The sequence below is a fragment of the Mustela nigripes genome, chromosome 12, assembly GCF_022355385.1.
Source record: "Mustela nigripes isolate SB6536 chromosome 12, MUSNIG.SB6536, whole genome shotgun sequence".
NCBI lineage: Eukaryota > Metazoa > Chordata > Mammalia > Carnivora > Mustelidae > Mustela > Mustela nigripes.
In genome coordinates, this window is record NC_081568.1 from 60,892,360 (window position 1) to 60,909,699 (window position 17,340).

Genomic DNA, 17,340 nt, shown 5'->3' on the forward strand with positions numbered 1-17,340 from the left:
TTTGCAGATTCACAACTCTCTTCTTTTGGCAACTGCCTCTCTCTCTTGGTGCAAGGGGATCATAAGAAGCTCAGCCCATCGGGTCCCAGTGCACAGCCCAGGCCCAGCCACTCACTGCTGGCCCTTTCAGCCATAGCTAGTGGTTCACACTTGCACAAGTGACCCACGGCAGGCCAACAGGGTTGTATCTGGGTAGTCTGGGGTTTTATGGTTTTTTGCTTAAGTTATCAGGAAAGTGGCTTTTTTTCTTTCTTTGGGGTTGCTAAACAGGTAGAATGAAAGGCTGGAGAGTCTTATAGCCTATGTGGCCAATCCTTCTGAGACCCTGCCTGAGGATGAGGTCCTGACAAAGGAAACAGAGCCCACAAATGGAGAAGGGCAGATAATGAGGTCTGTGGACACCTGGAGCCAGCTGTTCCTGAAGACCGGGTTTGCCCTTAGACTTTTCAGTTACATGAGCCAATAAACTCCCTTCCGGACTTCTGCCATTTGCCACCAAAGAGTAAGTAAGTTTGTCATCTCTGGAGGTATTTCAGCAGAGAACACGTATCCCTGGAGGCACCTCACCACACAACACACATGTAACACAGGCCACCTTCAAAAGGGTCACCAAGACCTACCAAGTGACCTTCACTGAGGCCTCTCAGAGGACCTAACTGAAAATCCAGAATACAAAGATCCAAGTAGAAAACACAGTTACTAATGGGCCACAGGCAACAGAAACCAGGGGATTCTTCTGCCAAGAGAGTTTTCCTCCGAAAAAGTAGAGATGTATATTTATTAAATTACCAGAAACGAAGAATAATGGGAACATCTAGCCTGGGTGACAAAACAGGTGGTAAAATGAGTCTGCTCATTACTGATAAAAACAGACTCAATCCTCCAGAGACAAAAATTGGCAATAGGTTTTTAAAGCCTCTTCTCCCTCATCCCTAAGAATTTAAGACCAGGAAACTATTCAAGTAAAGACAACAAAAGAAGGGTACTCAGATCCTGTTCACAGGAGTCCATAATGATGGCAAGAAAATGCAAATGACCTAAATGTTCAACAATAAGACAATGGCTAACTCAGTGAGCTATTAAGCAATGCTTTAAAATGGTAAATAAGAAGACAATACAGTAATGAGAGAAAATAATTAAGCCTTAATTGCCAGTCAACAAGGCAGGGTAATAAAAGTAGAGCTAAGCTAGAACTTTGGGAACATTCTGGGTATCTACAAATAAGGAGGACCTGAAAACAGCATAAGGAATACAATTGGTTTATGAAAATTAATTTCACTCAGTGACATCTGACAATTATCCATAGAGGTCCCAGCAAGGACAGACTGGGGATGGTGCCCAGAAGTGAACCTTTTATCTTGACCTTGTCTTGAATATATCCATGGATGGGCACCCTCATCTGTCCAATATGGCAGTTACCGGCCACATGTGGCTGCCACACTGAATAGAGCAGAAACAGTACGTTCCCATCACAGCAGAAAGTTCTAGTAGGCAGCATTGCATAGAAGGCTGCACCTCGCAGAAAATACTTTCTCCCAAAGGTGAGGGGGCATCTAAAACTCACTGCCATGCTCCAGACCCAGCCTCAGAAACACGTTGTTTCTTCTTCTAGGAACAAACAAAGGTCTCAAGGGCCAAGAGTGGGTAGAAGCAGCTCAGGTGGTGATCAGTCACTAGCGAGGTCTCCTAGCAACCTGGCTGGGCAGCAGCAGGCGTGAGGGAAGGCTCCCAGCCGGCTGTCAGATAAGCAGCCTGTGGGGGTCAGAGCCAAAGAATGGAGCAGACAAGGCAAAAACTTTCTATTTTCCCCAGCCTCTTGATGCCGGATGGCTGTGTCAAATACAGTTCAGGCCCCTGGAACTGAGGAGGGGCTTGGTCTGTGTCCCACAGTATACAGCTGTAGCATCCCTGCCCGAAAACATTTTCTCTTTGGACAGTGAGGTTTGTGACCCATCACAGGAAAGGCTTCGACTCTATTCCCACGGGAGGAAATCTGGCCCTTGGAAGGTCACAGCAGGACCGGCCCCATGCAGGGGAAGGGCCCAACCTAAATGCAAGCAGGGTATTCTGAGGGCAGCAGACATAGAGACAGGATAGGCAGCCAAAGTGGCCTCAGGTTCAGACACCGCTAATGCCCCTGGCTGGCAGGCACGAGTCCACTGAGGAATGGTGCGCCAAAGCCTAGCCTCCCAGAGGCTCAGGTCTCGTGGGCCTCAGGAAGATGGCGACCTCCCAAGGCCGCCTATGGTCTCTGGAGGGGTAGATAAGCAGCACCTCACCTGTCTCCAGGATGAGTCCATGAGGTATGTAGAAGTACCACTATCTGCTCACGTTAAGAGAAAATGAAGGCCACTGCCCCAGGTCACCCAGCTAGGAAGCGCTGTCAGGACTTGACGCAGGCCCAGCTTTTCCCTCAGAAGCCCCTGAGAGGAAATACTCCAGGGGCTCCCACCCAGTTGCCAGGTGTGCCAGTCGTCCTTCCCCAGTTCTCCCCTCACGGCCTTCAACCAGAAACCTTCGTTGGACAAATGTCAACGGCTCCCTGCTGCCTGACACAAAGTGTGGACACCCTGGCCAGGCACGCAGCGCCCTGGTGACTTGGCCCATCTACTTTTCCAGGATCCCACTCCATCCCGTACACACCCCTTGCTGTGGCCCGTGCCCTTCTGCCTCCTACTTTCATGCCTTTCTTCGGCTCTTTCCTCCACCTGGAGCGCCTTCCCCATACTGGGCTTACCCCACAAAGTCTAATTCAACCACAGCCTGTTCCGTGAAGCGCTCTCGCTCCCCAGCTACTAATTCACACCTTACTAGGCCTTTCTCCACAGACCTCCTGGTGCCCCAGTCATCGGTGTTCAAAGATTCTCGAACTTGGCTTTGAGCTCTGAATGGTTAAGCCTATGTCTGATTCATTTTAGTCTACCCCACAGACCCTAACCTGGCCCGAGATAGCCAGTGGGTAGATGGGAACAGGGGAGGGTGGGTGGATGGGTAAACGGGTGGGTGGATGGAAGGGAGTGAGGTATGGAAGGATGGGTGTGTGGAAGGATGGACAGATGGACACATGGGACAGTGAGTAAGCAGGAGCATGAATGGGTGGATGGGAAAACAGATAGATAGGAGGGAGGAATCAAGTAATGAAAAGTAGGCCTAGGCAGTAAACAATCATTAAGTCTTCTTTTTCCCCCAAAAAGCACTTGAGCCTACCTTGTTGTTGGCTTCCACGAATACCAGACTCTCTCTTTCCCTCAGTAATGTAGCTGAGAAAGCTATTTCTACAGGAGCCTAACCTACGGCATCTCACCCATGTCCCCACCTTTGTCCAAACTAGAAACGGGCAAATTTCCACGAACTGATTTATGGAATGGAAACCGCACAGGACTTAGGTTCAAATTCCAACTTCACCACTTACCAGCTAAGCACCTTTTGGGAAGGCAAGAAACCACGCTGTCGTTTTCTGACAGCCATGTGGACAATTCCAGAGACACGGAACAAAGTTTAGAAGCCACCGTGGGTTAATCGTGAGGGAAGAGCTGGGGAAGGAGGACTGGCACACCTGGAAACTGGGTGGGAGCCCCTGGAGTATTTCCTCTCAGGGGCTTCTGAGGGAAAAGCTGGGCCTGCGTCAAGTCCTGACAGCGCTTCCTAGCTGGGTGACCTGGGACAGTGGCCTTCATTCTCTCTTAGTCCTCGCTTAGGACTGTGTATTTTTTATTTTCAAAAGCCTAAAAACACGTTTGCCTTGTTCACCAATATATCTGCTATTATTACGTTCAGGCAGAGTATACACTGGGTATTTTAAAATAATGGATGATGGATTGGTATGCGTATCTGTGAGCAAACAGAAAGAAGTGATGCCCTCCACGTAAGGACAGGAAGGAAAATGATGAGAAGTCCATCTTCCTGTCAACATATTTATATTACCGAATCTCTAGCTGGTCTCTCCTCTCTACCTCGGAGAAGCCAAAGCCTTTGACTGGGCAGGATATACACAGTTAATGAGTCCTGCCAAGTGCAGAGAAAGCACTTCCCTATCAATAATCGCTGGGCCAAGTTTCAGCTTGCAACAAATAAGACGGCCAAGTTTCAGAACAAGAGACACTTAAGGATGGCAAAGATTGCCAGGCACAAAGCAGAGGAGTGGCGTGGCTTCCAAAGCCAGCCATTTAATACCCTCTCTCTCAGGAAAGTGAAGCCTGGCGAGCCATCCCAGCACAGCAGGGAAATGCTGATCCTCCAAATCCTTCTGGGCTAGCAAATAAAAAAACCAAGACCCAACAGGATTGGCCCCAAAGATACCACGCCATGGCCTTGCCCCAAAACTCAGGCAACCTGTCCAACTTGGCCAGGGATGTGGGAGCCTTCGGATCTCAGCTCTTCAATAGTGATGGGGATCCAACCCCACCTACTGCTGATAAAGGAGAGGTGAGAAGGTGATAGAGGGCCGCTGCTCCCACCTCTCCGGAGCTCCCTCTAGCTGGAGGAGGCCCCAGAGAGGAATGGGTGCTGAGTCACGGCAGGAGGGCAGCATGGGGTCAACAGCCTAGAGGCGGGAGAGAAGGAAGAAGCTTCAGCCAGCACCTCCTCTGCAACCCGCACCACCCACAAACCGTACAAGGCTCACCTCTCTCCATCCTGACCACAGCCTTGGGGAACGTGTGCTCTTACCAGCCCCACTTTCCAGGCGGTTCCAAACCTCAGAGGTGAAAATGGCTCTATGTTTTCAATCAACAGTACTTTCCATGCTTTCTTTTATTATTTTAAAAGCAACACACACTCATGAAAGAGAGTCTTCAAGATATAATATTACAAAGACAAAGCACCCATAATCCCTTGAGTGGACCTAGAAGGTATTCTGCTAAGTGACAGGAGGGAAACAGGAAGAATACCCTGTGATTTCACTTAAATGTGAAATCTAAAAAACAAACAAATGAACAAACAAACAGAGTCTTAAATACTGAGAGCTGGTGGTTGCCAGTGGCAGGAGGAATGTGAAATAAAGGGGATTATGAAGTACAAACTTCGGGTGCTGGGGGGCTCAGTCAGTTAAAAGTCTGCCTTTGGCTCGGGTCATGATCCCAGGGTCCTAGGATCGAGTCCCACATCAGGTTCCTTGCTCCTGGGGATTCTCCTTCTCCCTCTTCCTCTGCCTGCCCCTCCTCCCTGCTTATGCTCTCCCCCTCTCTCTGTCAAATAAATAAATAAAATCTTTAAAAAGAAAAAAAAAGAGGTACAAACGTCCAGTTATCAAATACAAAAGTCACAAAGATAAAAATACACTAGAGGGAACATGGTCAGGAATACCATAATAACGTTTGGTGACGGATGGTGACCACACCTATCGCCGTGAGCGACGAGTATCTCACAGGATTACTGAATCATTACTAGGTACACCTGAGGCATTGTGGAGCGCCTCCCGAGTGCAAAGGCGGGGCTGTACCTGCCTTCACACTTCCCAGCTGTGTGACACCAGGGGACTTATGTGACCTCTCTGTGCCTCCCTCTCCACCTTCGTCCAATAAAGATGTTGGTAGTTGCTGCCTCACAGGCTGTGGGGAGCATTCAGTAAGTTAAGGTATGAAAGATGCTTAGAACCAAGCAGGCCATAGTGAGCTCCCCAGAAACATGTGCTCAGTGTTCTCTCGCTCGCCGCAAGTACCTGCTTCCCGACTTCATAAAAGTGGGATTAAACTGCACACACCCATCAGGCGTTTCACTGCACAGTAAGTACCCTTCTGCACTGTTGCCAATGACTGTCGTAGCATTTCACTAGAGGTCACAAACAGCCCTTTGGATCACAGAACAGTCTTCCACGGCAACGCCTCCCAGAGCTACAGGCCGTTCCACTGATCCCCATCTTGCAGAAGAGGAAACTGAGGCAACATCACCTGCCCTGAGTCATACAGTAGAGACAACGGGCAAGCCAGGTCTTGTGAGGGGAAGGGCGCCACCAAGTGCGGAGCCTCAGAGGCGGGGCTCCAGCGGGGGGGGGGGGGGGGGGCAGGGGGCGCTCCGCGGGTCTTCTGAGGAGGGCTATGCTGGCCGCAGGGGATGGCGAGCAGGCAGAGCAGAGGCTCGGCACACAGCTGGCTCTGGTTCTGGGATGCAGGCACCAGTCTCCCCTCCTTGGTCAACAGGAGCCAGCAGGAGGTTTCCTGTCACCTCAGAGTGGGAGTGGGGTGGAGGGCAGTTAAGAAGGAGGCTTGAAAACGGGCAGGGCCCAGGACACACAAAAAAGGTAGAAGGACTCTCAAGGCCAACCAGGGAAGCTGGCCAGCTCTGATGGGGGTCATTGCCTCAGGGTGACAAAGCCAGCTTTGATGGTGGCAACAGCCTCTGAGGCCAAGAATTGGGCCTGGGCTCCCAGACAAAACAGGCTGGAGCTTTCCAGGAAGGAGGGCAAAGGCAGGCGTGCCCTTCAGGGTACAAATGCTGCTCTCCCACCGACCACAGTGGCCTCAGCCACCCCCGGCTGACTGGGCACGGGCAGGCACGGAACGGAGACCGTGAACTTGGAGCCTCTTTATCACTGAATCATGTTCATCGTCATAACACAGCGAGAGAGAAATAAGCTCCAGGCTCACCCCCAGGAACCCATCACAACAACTTCTATGCAAGTAGCAGCATGACAAACATGGGGGGGGTCAACCAGGGGCCTCCAGGATCTCTGCATGCCCACCCTCAGGAAGCCAGTCTGGTCCATCACCAGAAAGAATCATCAGCACAATGACAGCCACCTCCCCTTTTCCCTCCATTATGAGCACTATAGGAAGGTCTGGCCATGACTCAATCTTCCCAAGTTCTCTCAGGGAAGCACTGTTTTGATCCTTCGTGTTACTGCTCAAGATACTGAGGCTCACAGAGGTGAGATGACTTTCCCAAGTTCACACAGCAATTAAGGAGGGAGACTAGGAGAAAGCTCAGCACTGATAACTTGCCTAAGCTCATAATCACAGTGCTGGGCCTGCCCACGAGGAGGGAAAGTAGGGCTGGCATCTACTCATTCGTTGTTCACTCCTTCAGCAGAAATTAACTAAGCATCTACCATGAGCATTTACTATGTTACCCATAAACACAGGACCTTACATCTTTCAGAGAGGAAAGAAAATAAACGAGTAGACACACAAAAGAAACCTAGTCTGTGACCAGAGTTCTGAAAGAAATCAGCACAGAGATATCACCTTGGTTAGGGCAGCCCTCTCTGAGAGGGGACATGTGAATTGAGATCCAGAGGATGAGCAGGAGCCCTGGCTGTGCAGAGCAGTAGAAGAGTGGGAGGCAGAGAGAACAGCTAGTGCAAAGGTCCTGAGACAGAAAAGGGATATACTTCCTTCAACTCCTCTCAGTGGCCCCATCCATACAGAAGCTGTCTAGAGTTAACTCTTCAGTCACCAGCATGTGGTTAAACCTCTTGAGTCTCAGGGCCTGAATTCTGGCTCTGTAATTGCCTGTTAATAAGAAAACAAAACAAGCAAGCTATGGGGAAAGGAAGAAAGAAAATGTAGCGAAGGGTAAAGTAGAAAGAAAGGGGAGGATGGAAAAAAGTGAGTGAAGAGGAAGGTGAGTGCAGTGGAGGGAGGAAGACGGGACAGGGAGAAAGGGGAAGCACCCAGGAGCACCCCAAGCCTTAGGATGCTGTAGCACAAGCCGGGCCACACCCCCCAGAGCTCCAGCAGGAGGCCACGAGCACCCAGCTTCCCCACCGTGACACTCACCCACTTCCCCTGCCACTTCCTCTGTAAGCCGGAGCCCTGCCTACACCCGTCACCACTTCCTCTGTTTTGAGAGGCTCCTGCCACCATCTCGGGGGCTCAGACCCAGCTGAGGTTGAGGCAGGCCTAGGAAGGAGGGCGTAGAAACACCAAGTCCGCAGGGAGACACCACACTGAAGGGACCTGCGTCCTCTCCTCACCCGCTTTGTCTTTCCCTCCATAGTGTACAAGAGAAAAGCACAGGCTCCTAGCCAGAGACTTCTAGGGTCAAGTGCCAGCCTTGCCATGGAAAAGCTGTGTGAGCCTAAGCAAATCAACCAGTGTGCCTCTCTGGGCCTGTTTCATCAGGTGTGGAGTGAGGATGCTAGCCTCTGCCTTTCAGGGGGCTAGCAGAAGCATAAATGATGAACACGTGAGAGCAACTTCGTGCTCATTTTGTTCACCTTGGAACCCACAGTGCCTGACACACAGTAGGTGCTCAGTTAATCACTCTAATGGCTAACGCTTATTTGGGCTTTCCCAAGGTCCTGAGCCAAGTGGTTTCCAAGGGTTGTTTCACCCTCCAGTCCCCCTATGATGTGGTCCCATTCCCAGTGCCACTTTGTAGCTAAAGACACAAGGGCATGCTTAAGTATTTTTTGCAGGATCCCACAACCCACAAGAGGCAGAGACAGACTTTGACTCCAGAAACTCCTTCAAGTACCGGTGCCATCTCTAATCCCCGGGAAATAGAGGAGTTTTCTTTCCCTTCTCACCCTCTCTGCTTTCTTGCCTCCTCCTCACGACCATCCCTCTAGAGACCATCTCTCTAGAATCTTCCCTGCCTCCCACCCACGTACAAAATCTTGTTCTTGGGTTGGTTGCCTTCCATCAGTTACTTCCTCTCCCTTGGTTTTGATGGGGGCCTGACTACAACTCTGGCCTTCCCTCCTACCCCCACCTGCTGTTGTCACTGGGGTGTGGCCACGCTGTCCTACCCTTCACTCATCAGTGGCCATCCTGGCCTTGGGCAGCCAGGAAAACTGGCTCTGGAATTCCCTCACTCCCCCACTCCGGTGACCCTCCAAAAAGAGTTCCCCGCACAAGGCCGACCTGGTCAGGCCCTGGGGACTCAGGGCAAGCAGGACATTAGCTGAGCTCAAAACCATCACAACCAAATTCCTTGGCTTGGCATTCAAGGTCTTCTTGACTTGACCCCAAAAAGTATTCTTGATCTGACCCTGCCCTGGCCAGCCCCTCCAGCCACGCCCAGCTCCCAAGTCCCCTGACCACCGGACTCGAGGAGGCAACTGAGATGTACAGAGGGGGCCAGGAGGAGGGCCCAAGGTGGGGGCAAGCAGCAGGGCCAGATTTGCACCAGGCAGCACAGTGGCCACGGGTCATCTGGGGCACCTGAAACAGGGCTAGTCCAGACCGAGACGTGTCATAAACACAAAACACAAACCCATTTCAAAGACTTAGTATGGAATAAGAATATTAAATATCTCTTCCAGGGCACCTGGCCAGCACTATCAGTAGAGCGTGCAACTCCAGATCTCAGGGTTGTGAGTTCAAGCCCCACATTGGGCACAGAGATTACTTAAACACAAAAATATTTTTTAAAAATCTGTTTTTTTATTCTATATTGATTATTATATGCTGCAAATGATACTTTGGATATATTAGGTTAAATAAAATAAACTATTAAACAGGTGGCCGACAGACACATGAAAAGATGCTCATCATCACTCATCATCAGGGAAATGCAAATCAAAACCACAGAGATACCACCTCACACCGGTCAGAATGTCCTGCATCAAATACACAAGAATCAACAAGTGTTGGTGAGGACACGGCGCACACTGCTGGTGAGAATGTAAATCAGTGCAGCCCACTGTGGAGAAGATTATGGAGGTCCCTCAAACAATTACAGAGATAGCAGGGCGCCTGAGTGGCTCAGTCGGTTAAGCGTCCAACTCTTGATTTCGGCTCAGGTCATGACCTCAGGGTTCGGAGATCGAGCCCCATGATGGGCTTCATGCTCAGCAGAGAGTCCACTTGAGATTCTCTCCCTCTCCCTCTGCCCTGTCCCCCCACCCCCAACCCTGCACGCACTCTCTCTAAATAAATAAATATATATTTTTTAAATCGAGAAAAATAGTGATATCACACAGCCCATTATTTCCACTAGTAGGTATTTACCCAAAGAAAGCAAAAACACTCATTCAGAAAGACCTCTGCACCCCAATGTCTACCACAGCGTTATTCACAACAGCCCAGATACGGAAGCACTTCACGGGTCCGCTAATCGATGAACGGATAAAGACGCGGTGTTATGTATTACTATTAGCCATAAAAAAGACTGAGATCTGCCACGTGAGACAACATGGACGGGCCTAACGGTATCATGCTAAGTGAAGTCAGTCCAAGAAAGACAAATGCCATGTGATTTCATTTATATGTGGAATCCAGAAAACAAAACAACCAACCAACCAAAAACAGACTCCTAAATACAGAGAATACACTGGTGGTAGCCAGAGGGAAGGGGGGCTTTTATGTGAAATATGAGTTCATAATGCTAGCCAGACCTTCAGATTTGGTTCAGCCACCGTGGGAAGCCACACAAATCAGTCCACAGGCCGTCCCAGCCTCCCAGGCCACTGACTGGCAACCTCAGGCCTCACTACATGGCCTCTCTCCCAGGCCAGGCTTCTCTCCAGTTTGCTATCAGAACCCCACCTGCCTGCCTAGTTGGCAGCCTTCCCCTTTCCTCACGAGCCCTACCTGCGTCCTGCTACAGCTCAGTCAACCTGGCAGAACCCTCTCCTCCTCCCCACACCCTGTGCACCCCACAGCAGAGGAGGACGCTGGCCACATGGACCTCCCGGGAGCCAAATGCTGTGCCCTCCATGTGGGGTGAGCACTAGTCTCAGCCCCCACCCTACACATGAGGGAACAGGCTCAGAGACCAGCCACTCGCCTGAGCTCGTACAGCTGCAAAGTGGAACAGCCAGGATTGGGACCCTGGTCCATCTGGCGGCAAGGCCTGAGTCTTTCACCGCACACTCAGGGACTTGTCACACAGACACGAATTAATCCTCTTTGCCCAACTGAATCAAGCCAGTTCGCTTACAGGAGGCAAGAGTGCTGAGCGTGAACAAGTCTGCCCCCCACGGGACATGTGGCGATGCCCGGAGACATTATCAGCTGGCACAGCTAGTGGGGAGGGGGAGGAGGTACCAGCACTGGCGATATTTCTAATGACTAGAAGCTAAGGATACTGCTAATATCGTATCATGTGTGGGTCAGCACCCCCTCCACAAAGAATTCCCACCCAAATGTCAACAGTACCAAGGTGGGGAAGCCCCAGTGTGAGACAAGCTACCTTCACCAGCTGGACCCCAACACCAGACCTTTACTGTTCAGCTGCCTGTACATGCCCACCTATGTCCCTCCTTTTTCCTGAGGCTCTTCCTTCCAGCTGATCTCTTCACTCCGGCAAAAGACATGGTGGACACGGCATCCTGTGATGGGAACCGAAACCACCCCTCAAGCAATGACGACAGCCAGCACAATGACCCCCCCCCCGCAATCAGCTGGAGCTGACCCCCTGACTCAGGCCTATGCAGACAGACCACAGAGAGGCCATGCAGTGATGGACAGTTAACCTTCCCCTCATTCAAATATGAACATGTCCACCCAAGGAGAGGCACAAGCCTCCAGAACACCACATACCCTGTCTGTACAGGCGCTTTTCTGTAAGGTGCGTGCACGACCCTATGCCCGCCTCTACGTACAGTGACAAGGTTCCCTTTCTAAAATACTCATCCTAACCCTCGACGAAAGGAACCCATTCACCCTCTCGCCCAGGGACTCTCAGCTTTAGAAGGTAATCCCATGATGTCCTTATTTGCTCCAAGTTTCCTTTGTGTGACAAGTTCACCTGGTGTTGTCTTTATCTGTGACTCACCGAAATGCAAACTCACACTGGTTGGGTCTCACTATAAACATTATTTCTTTTCTTTGAAGATTTAGCTCCATCCTAGGACCCCGGGATCATGCTCCAAGCCAAAGGCAGCCGCTTAACCAACTGAGCCTCCCAGGCACCCCTATAAACACTATTTCTTCCTTGTCCCCAGGGAAGCAGCAGTAACCAGCCCCGGCCTCCTCTCTTTGATACCACAAGCATCAACAATAACAAAGTATCTTCCTTTCTTGCCCACTTCCTGAGTGGGGATCAGATGCTAAAGGGATGGTCCTTCCTCAGCTCCTTTAGCCCTCCTCGCCCCCGGATTATCCTGTCCTTTTACAGATAAGAGCCTGAAGCTCAGAGGGCAATGTCCCCAGCTCTGCTTGAAACCCGGATCCTCCTGGGCCCCAAATTCCTTCCCTTAACCACCCCATCCTACTGCCCTGACCAGCAGCTGGAACCGGGAGTGACCATGCACAGCTGTTTTCTGCAGGGTGTGGGGCAGGCAACCCTGGGAGTGTCCCCTGGTCTGGGTAACCTTGGGAGGCCAGGGGACCCTGCATGCAAGTGAGGGCTGGGGATCTGCGTAGTTGTTGAGTTACCGTCGCCAGGGCCTGCTCTGGAGCCCGCTAGAAACAGTCCTACTTTTAAATCAGCTGAAGTGGACCCTCTGAGGTCGGCAACACCCCAGGAAGCTCGGGCCACTGGAGTTTAGGACCAAGCCAGGAACCCACTCACAATAGCACGGACTTCTATTTAAAAACACCAGGCTGAGCGGAAATAAGGTTACTGCCTGGGGGCAGATCTCTTTCCGGAGGAGGAGGCGCAGAGGCCCAGCCCTGGGCAGCCCCAGAGGAAGCAGAAACCCAGGCCTTACAACTATGGGCAGGAGCGGAGGTGAAAGCAGGGCCTGGGCCAGGAGGAGCGGAAGGCCTGACAGCTGGCTCCTGCCTCACTGGACCTCTGCTTTGTCTGAACCGGCGGTATCTAACTGGCACTTGAAGGGTGAAGGTTAACAATGGATCTCTGGGCTGGAGGGCACCTGAGGCCCCCAAGGAGGGCGGACCCACCCAGGGCCCCAGAGGACTTGCTGATTGGCCCTGGACCAGAACAAGGGGCAAAAGGGAGACCCTACCAACTTCTCTCGATTGTTTTTAAAAATCCACCCTCGGAGAAGCAAAGTCTTCCGTCCTTCTGTAGGAATTCAGTAATTCCCTTCTGAGCGTCGAGCCTAAAACAGGATTTAAAACACAAGAAGAACTTCACTAGCAGACCTGCTCATCAATGCACAGCTGTGCTCTAAGGCTCACTTTGGAGATGCCAATGTTGTCCCAACACCACTGACACATCACAGAACAATTTCATCTAAGCACTGAATTCCCGTCGGCTTGGGTGCAGTTTTGGGGACCAGAAACACGAGATGAACACAGAACACTGCGCCCAGCTGAACCGAGCGGTGAAGATATGCTCACGACGCACAGGCACGCCCCTCCAACATCTGTCAGGGCCACGTCTGGGGTCCCACTTAGTGCCTGACTTCAGATAACCCTCCTCCCACCGACGCTTCCCCTGCAGCCACGGGTCCCACCCCCGTGGCCACAGCAGCCAACACATTCTCATCCTACAGTGCTGGAGTTTGTGTGATATGCTTGTATTTCTTACCTATAAACTTGTGTACAACTGCACCCCCGATTTTTTCAGATTCCTATCTTTTTTTTTTTTAAGTGGGCTCCTGCTGCAGTTTTTCAGTGCTCTGCCCTTAGCACTGTCTTTTTTTTTTTTTTTAAGATTTTATTTATGTATTTGAGAGAGAATGAGTGAGAGAGAGCATGAGAGAGAAGAAGGTCAGAGGGAGATGCAGACTCCCCAAGGAGCTGGGAGCCTGATGCGGGACTCGATCCTGGAAGTCTGGGATCATGACCTGAGCCGAAGGCAGTTGCTCAACCAACTGAGCCACCCAGACGTCCAGCACTGTGTCTTTTTTTTTTTTTTTTTTTAAAGATTTTATTTATTTATTTGACAGAGAGAAACCACAAGTACACTGAGAGGCAGGCAGAGAGAGAGAGAAGGAAGCAGGCTCCCTGCTGAGCAGAGAGCCCAACGCGGGACTCGATCCCAGGACCCTGAGATCATGACCCGAGCCGAAGGCAGCGGCTTAACCCACTGAGCCACCCAGGCGCCCCAGCACTGTGTCTTATAAGACAGGGATTCTTACGGTTTTTGTTCAGCATCAAGGTCTTTTGGGGAAGGCATTATTTACATTATGGCTGAACTGACTGCATTTTGTAAAATGCTTAGTACAGTGCCTGGCACATAAAAAAATATAATCATAAGCATTTAATCAACTGTGACTTGTTGGGGGAAAAAAGTCAAAGGCACCTTGAATGGCTTAGTCAGTTATGCTTCCAACTCGGCTTTGGCTTGGGCCGTGATCTTAGGTGGTAGAATGGAGTCCCGCGTGGGGCTCTGAGCTCAGCGCACAGTCGGCTGGAGATTCTCTATCTCCCTCTCCCCCGTCCCTTCCTTCCACCCACAGATTGTCTCTAATAAATTTTTTTTAAGTTGAATATCCAATAAGATTAAGACCAAGGCAGCACTGAGCCATCCCAAAAGGTATGCAGAAGCATTTAGAATAATACCAAAAGACATTTCAGGAATGAAAGATGGTATAAAACACTGTAGGTATGTGAGATAACAACTCTGCATTAAAACATTTTTTTCACCGTAAAAAAACGATTAAGTCTGTAAGGAAATATAACAACATGTCAAGAGCAATTGATGGGACTTAGGGTGATGTTCTTCCCTTTACCTAAAAAAAATTTTCTTTGTTTACTCCCAATTTTGCAAGACCATACACCTCTTAACAGCTTAAAGGTAACATAAGATCAAAACCAAAGTAATTTTCAAGAAGCGGAAAAATGGGGCACCTGGCTGGCTCAGTCTGTGAGGCAGGTGACTCCTGGTCTCAGGATTGTGAGTTCAAGCCCCATGTTGGGTGTAGAGATTACTTAAAAATAAAATCTTTAAAAAGGAGAGAAAAAAAGGCAGAAAAATCATCTCAGCCTGCTAACCCAACTCTTGATGTTAGCTCACTGTGTGCTCAGCACGTGAGTGCCTGCCCTGCTGCTCTAACAGAAAGCCCGTCCTGCTCAGAGGCAGCTTTGTTCCACTCAACATCAAACCCTCCCACCCCTTTCTACCTTGTCTTCAGAATAAAGAGGATTTTTAAGAAGCATTCTGAAATGATACAGGACAAGAATTTTGAAACTACATTTATATATAGAGAGAGTAACATTTGCTGTGTATTAAGTCATGAGCTAGAAATTATTTTCTTCTGAAATCAATTTGCATGGCATAAGGATTAGGTAAGAATGACCTTGACGCCACCCAGAATGAACCCTATCCTCCTCTTTGTCTCCTGAGGCCAACAGTTCACTGGTTCATCAGGGAGAAGAGGAGAAAGGGGACTCCAGACTCGAGGCTGCTAATGTTTCAACTCTGAGCTTCTGCAAGACCTTCATCAGGAAATCTGCAGAGTCCTGTCCTAACAAGCACATGACAAATTGAGATTTCTAAGGCTGCGTACACCAGGGAAGTCCTCGGGAAGGACGTCCCCATGCTGGCTGCCAGGAGAACAGAGGGAAGAGATGGTGCTGGCCATGACCCCTTCAGTTCACAGCCAGCCAGCTGCCCAGGCACCGTGTCAACATTTTACGGTCCCAGCCATAAAACCTAGATGGAACTTCTGGCCTTTGCTGCCCTGGTGGCCATGCCAACGAACAATGAAGTGGAAAGGAGTTATGGTCACTGACAAGAGTCTTTAGTAAAGCACTACCTTATTCAACTTGAACTTCAAGAGGCTGAGCAAGCAGCTTTTCAGAGGGGACGCATGGGTGACAGGGATCTTCAATCCACGGTGGGTCTTCCATAGTGGGTAACTGAAGCTCAGAGCCTTAGGTTCTAGTCCCTTCTCTGGGGGCCCCAGTATCCTCGCATATAACATGAGGTTGGGTTGGAGGAGCGGGTCACACCCCAAGGCCAGGCAGGTGATGTGATATATTGTCTGGGTGTATCAGCCATCACACACAGCTCTCTTGCTTTAGCTCTCCCTTGTCTTAATTATGAGAAAAATCACAGGTTCCGAGGTGATGGGGGGGGGGGGAGCTGTGCTGCAGCCAACGCACAGCATTGGGAACTAGATTCTCTTAAAAAGGGTCCACTTGGCCTGGACAACCAGGGGACAAGATAACTTGTGAATCAGATGCACTCCTTTGTATGAGACCTCCAGAATACCAGAGGAGTTTTACAGGGCTAAGGGAGGCGGAAATGACAAGCGAAACTGACAAGGGGAAATCTTGCCAGCATAAAAGTAAAGTTCTGCATTTAGGCTTAAAAGAAAACAAGGGGCGCCTGAGTGGCTCGGTGTTTTCAGTGACCAACTCTTGGTTTCAGCTCAGGTCATAATCTTGGGTCCCAAGATTCAGCCCCGTTTGGGCTCTGTACTCAGCACAGTCTCTTTGAGATTCTCTCCCTTCCCCTCTGCCAACTCCCCTTACAGTGACCACCCCCCCTTCACCTCACACCAATGCTCCCATGCTTGCTCTCTCACTCTCTAAACAAAAGCAAATGAAATGAAGGAAGGAAGGAAGGGAGGGAGGGAGGAAGGGGATGAACCATATGGAGCCAGGATACACCGAAAGAGAACAAGACTGCCAGGGAAAGCCAGCCCCTCTCGGAGAAAAAGTATCAGTGCAAGACAACAATATGCCCTAAGAACACCAACTGAACCTTCTGGAGAAAGGAAGATGTAGTAAGCTGACCAAGGGTCCAGCTGCCCTTATGATGGTCAGGGCACATCTGGAAGGACAGGGTGTGTCTGGAGAAGGCAAGATGCCACGCTGGGAAGGGTAGAGAAACTATGCCTCAGATACCTGCAGAGCCCTCAAGAAGAGGCACAGGTGTGAGCGATTACAGAGCCCTGCTTCTCCAACCCCAGGACCTCTGCTCCAGTGGGCGTTCCACTGTAACAGGAAATGTGGGCTCAGAAGGGAGATGGTAAGGCAACAAACAGGCACCCCAGGGGTCTGGTTGGCCTCAAAACTGCCTACAGGAGCAGTACTTCTCTAAAGTTACTGTGCTTAGCAATCACCTGAGCATCTTGTTAAGATGTAGACTCTAACTTAGCAGGGCTGGGGTGGGACCAGCCATTCCGCATTCCTAATGAGCTCCCAGGTGATGCTAATGCCACTCCTCCAGGGACTACAATTCCCTAACTAGGTTCTAGACCACTTTCAAGGTGGAGAGCAAGTCCTGACCACGTTGGCCTAGAGAACCACCACCACCACCACCCCCGCCCCACCGTGGCCCAGCCTCCTAAAACGGCAATCCTGGGGTCACAGTGGTGGACAAGCTACTGGAGCCCCAAGAAGAGTGGGCCGGTGTCTCAGGAGCGAAGATCCCTCCTGGAGTTACACAGCAGCTCAACATGGGGGATTCTCTCAGTAAAGGTTCCCCGGAGCGGGGGGGGGGGCGGGGGGGGGGGGTGTAGATCAGGGAAAGGGTGGAGTCAAGCCCTCTGTGTTTGCGTCCCGAACACCGCTCAGCAACTCCGCATTGGTTCACAGGAGCAGCAACCAGACAATGACCCGCTGCAAACGCGTCTAGAATTAATCAGCTCTG

General features: G+C 50.6%; 1 protein-coding gene across 1 annotated transcript in view; it reads right to left on the reverse strand.

Annotated features, from left to right (window-relative positions):
• The window catches only part of STK10 (serine/threonine kinase 10), a 119,452-nt gene that overhangs the window by 100,957 nt on the left and 1,155 nt on the right, over nt 1-17,340 (reverse strand). The window lies entirely within an intron of this gene.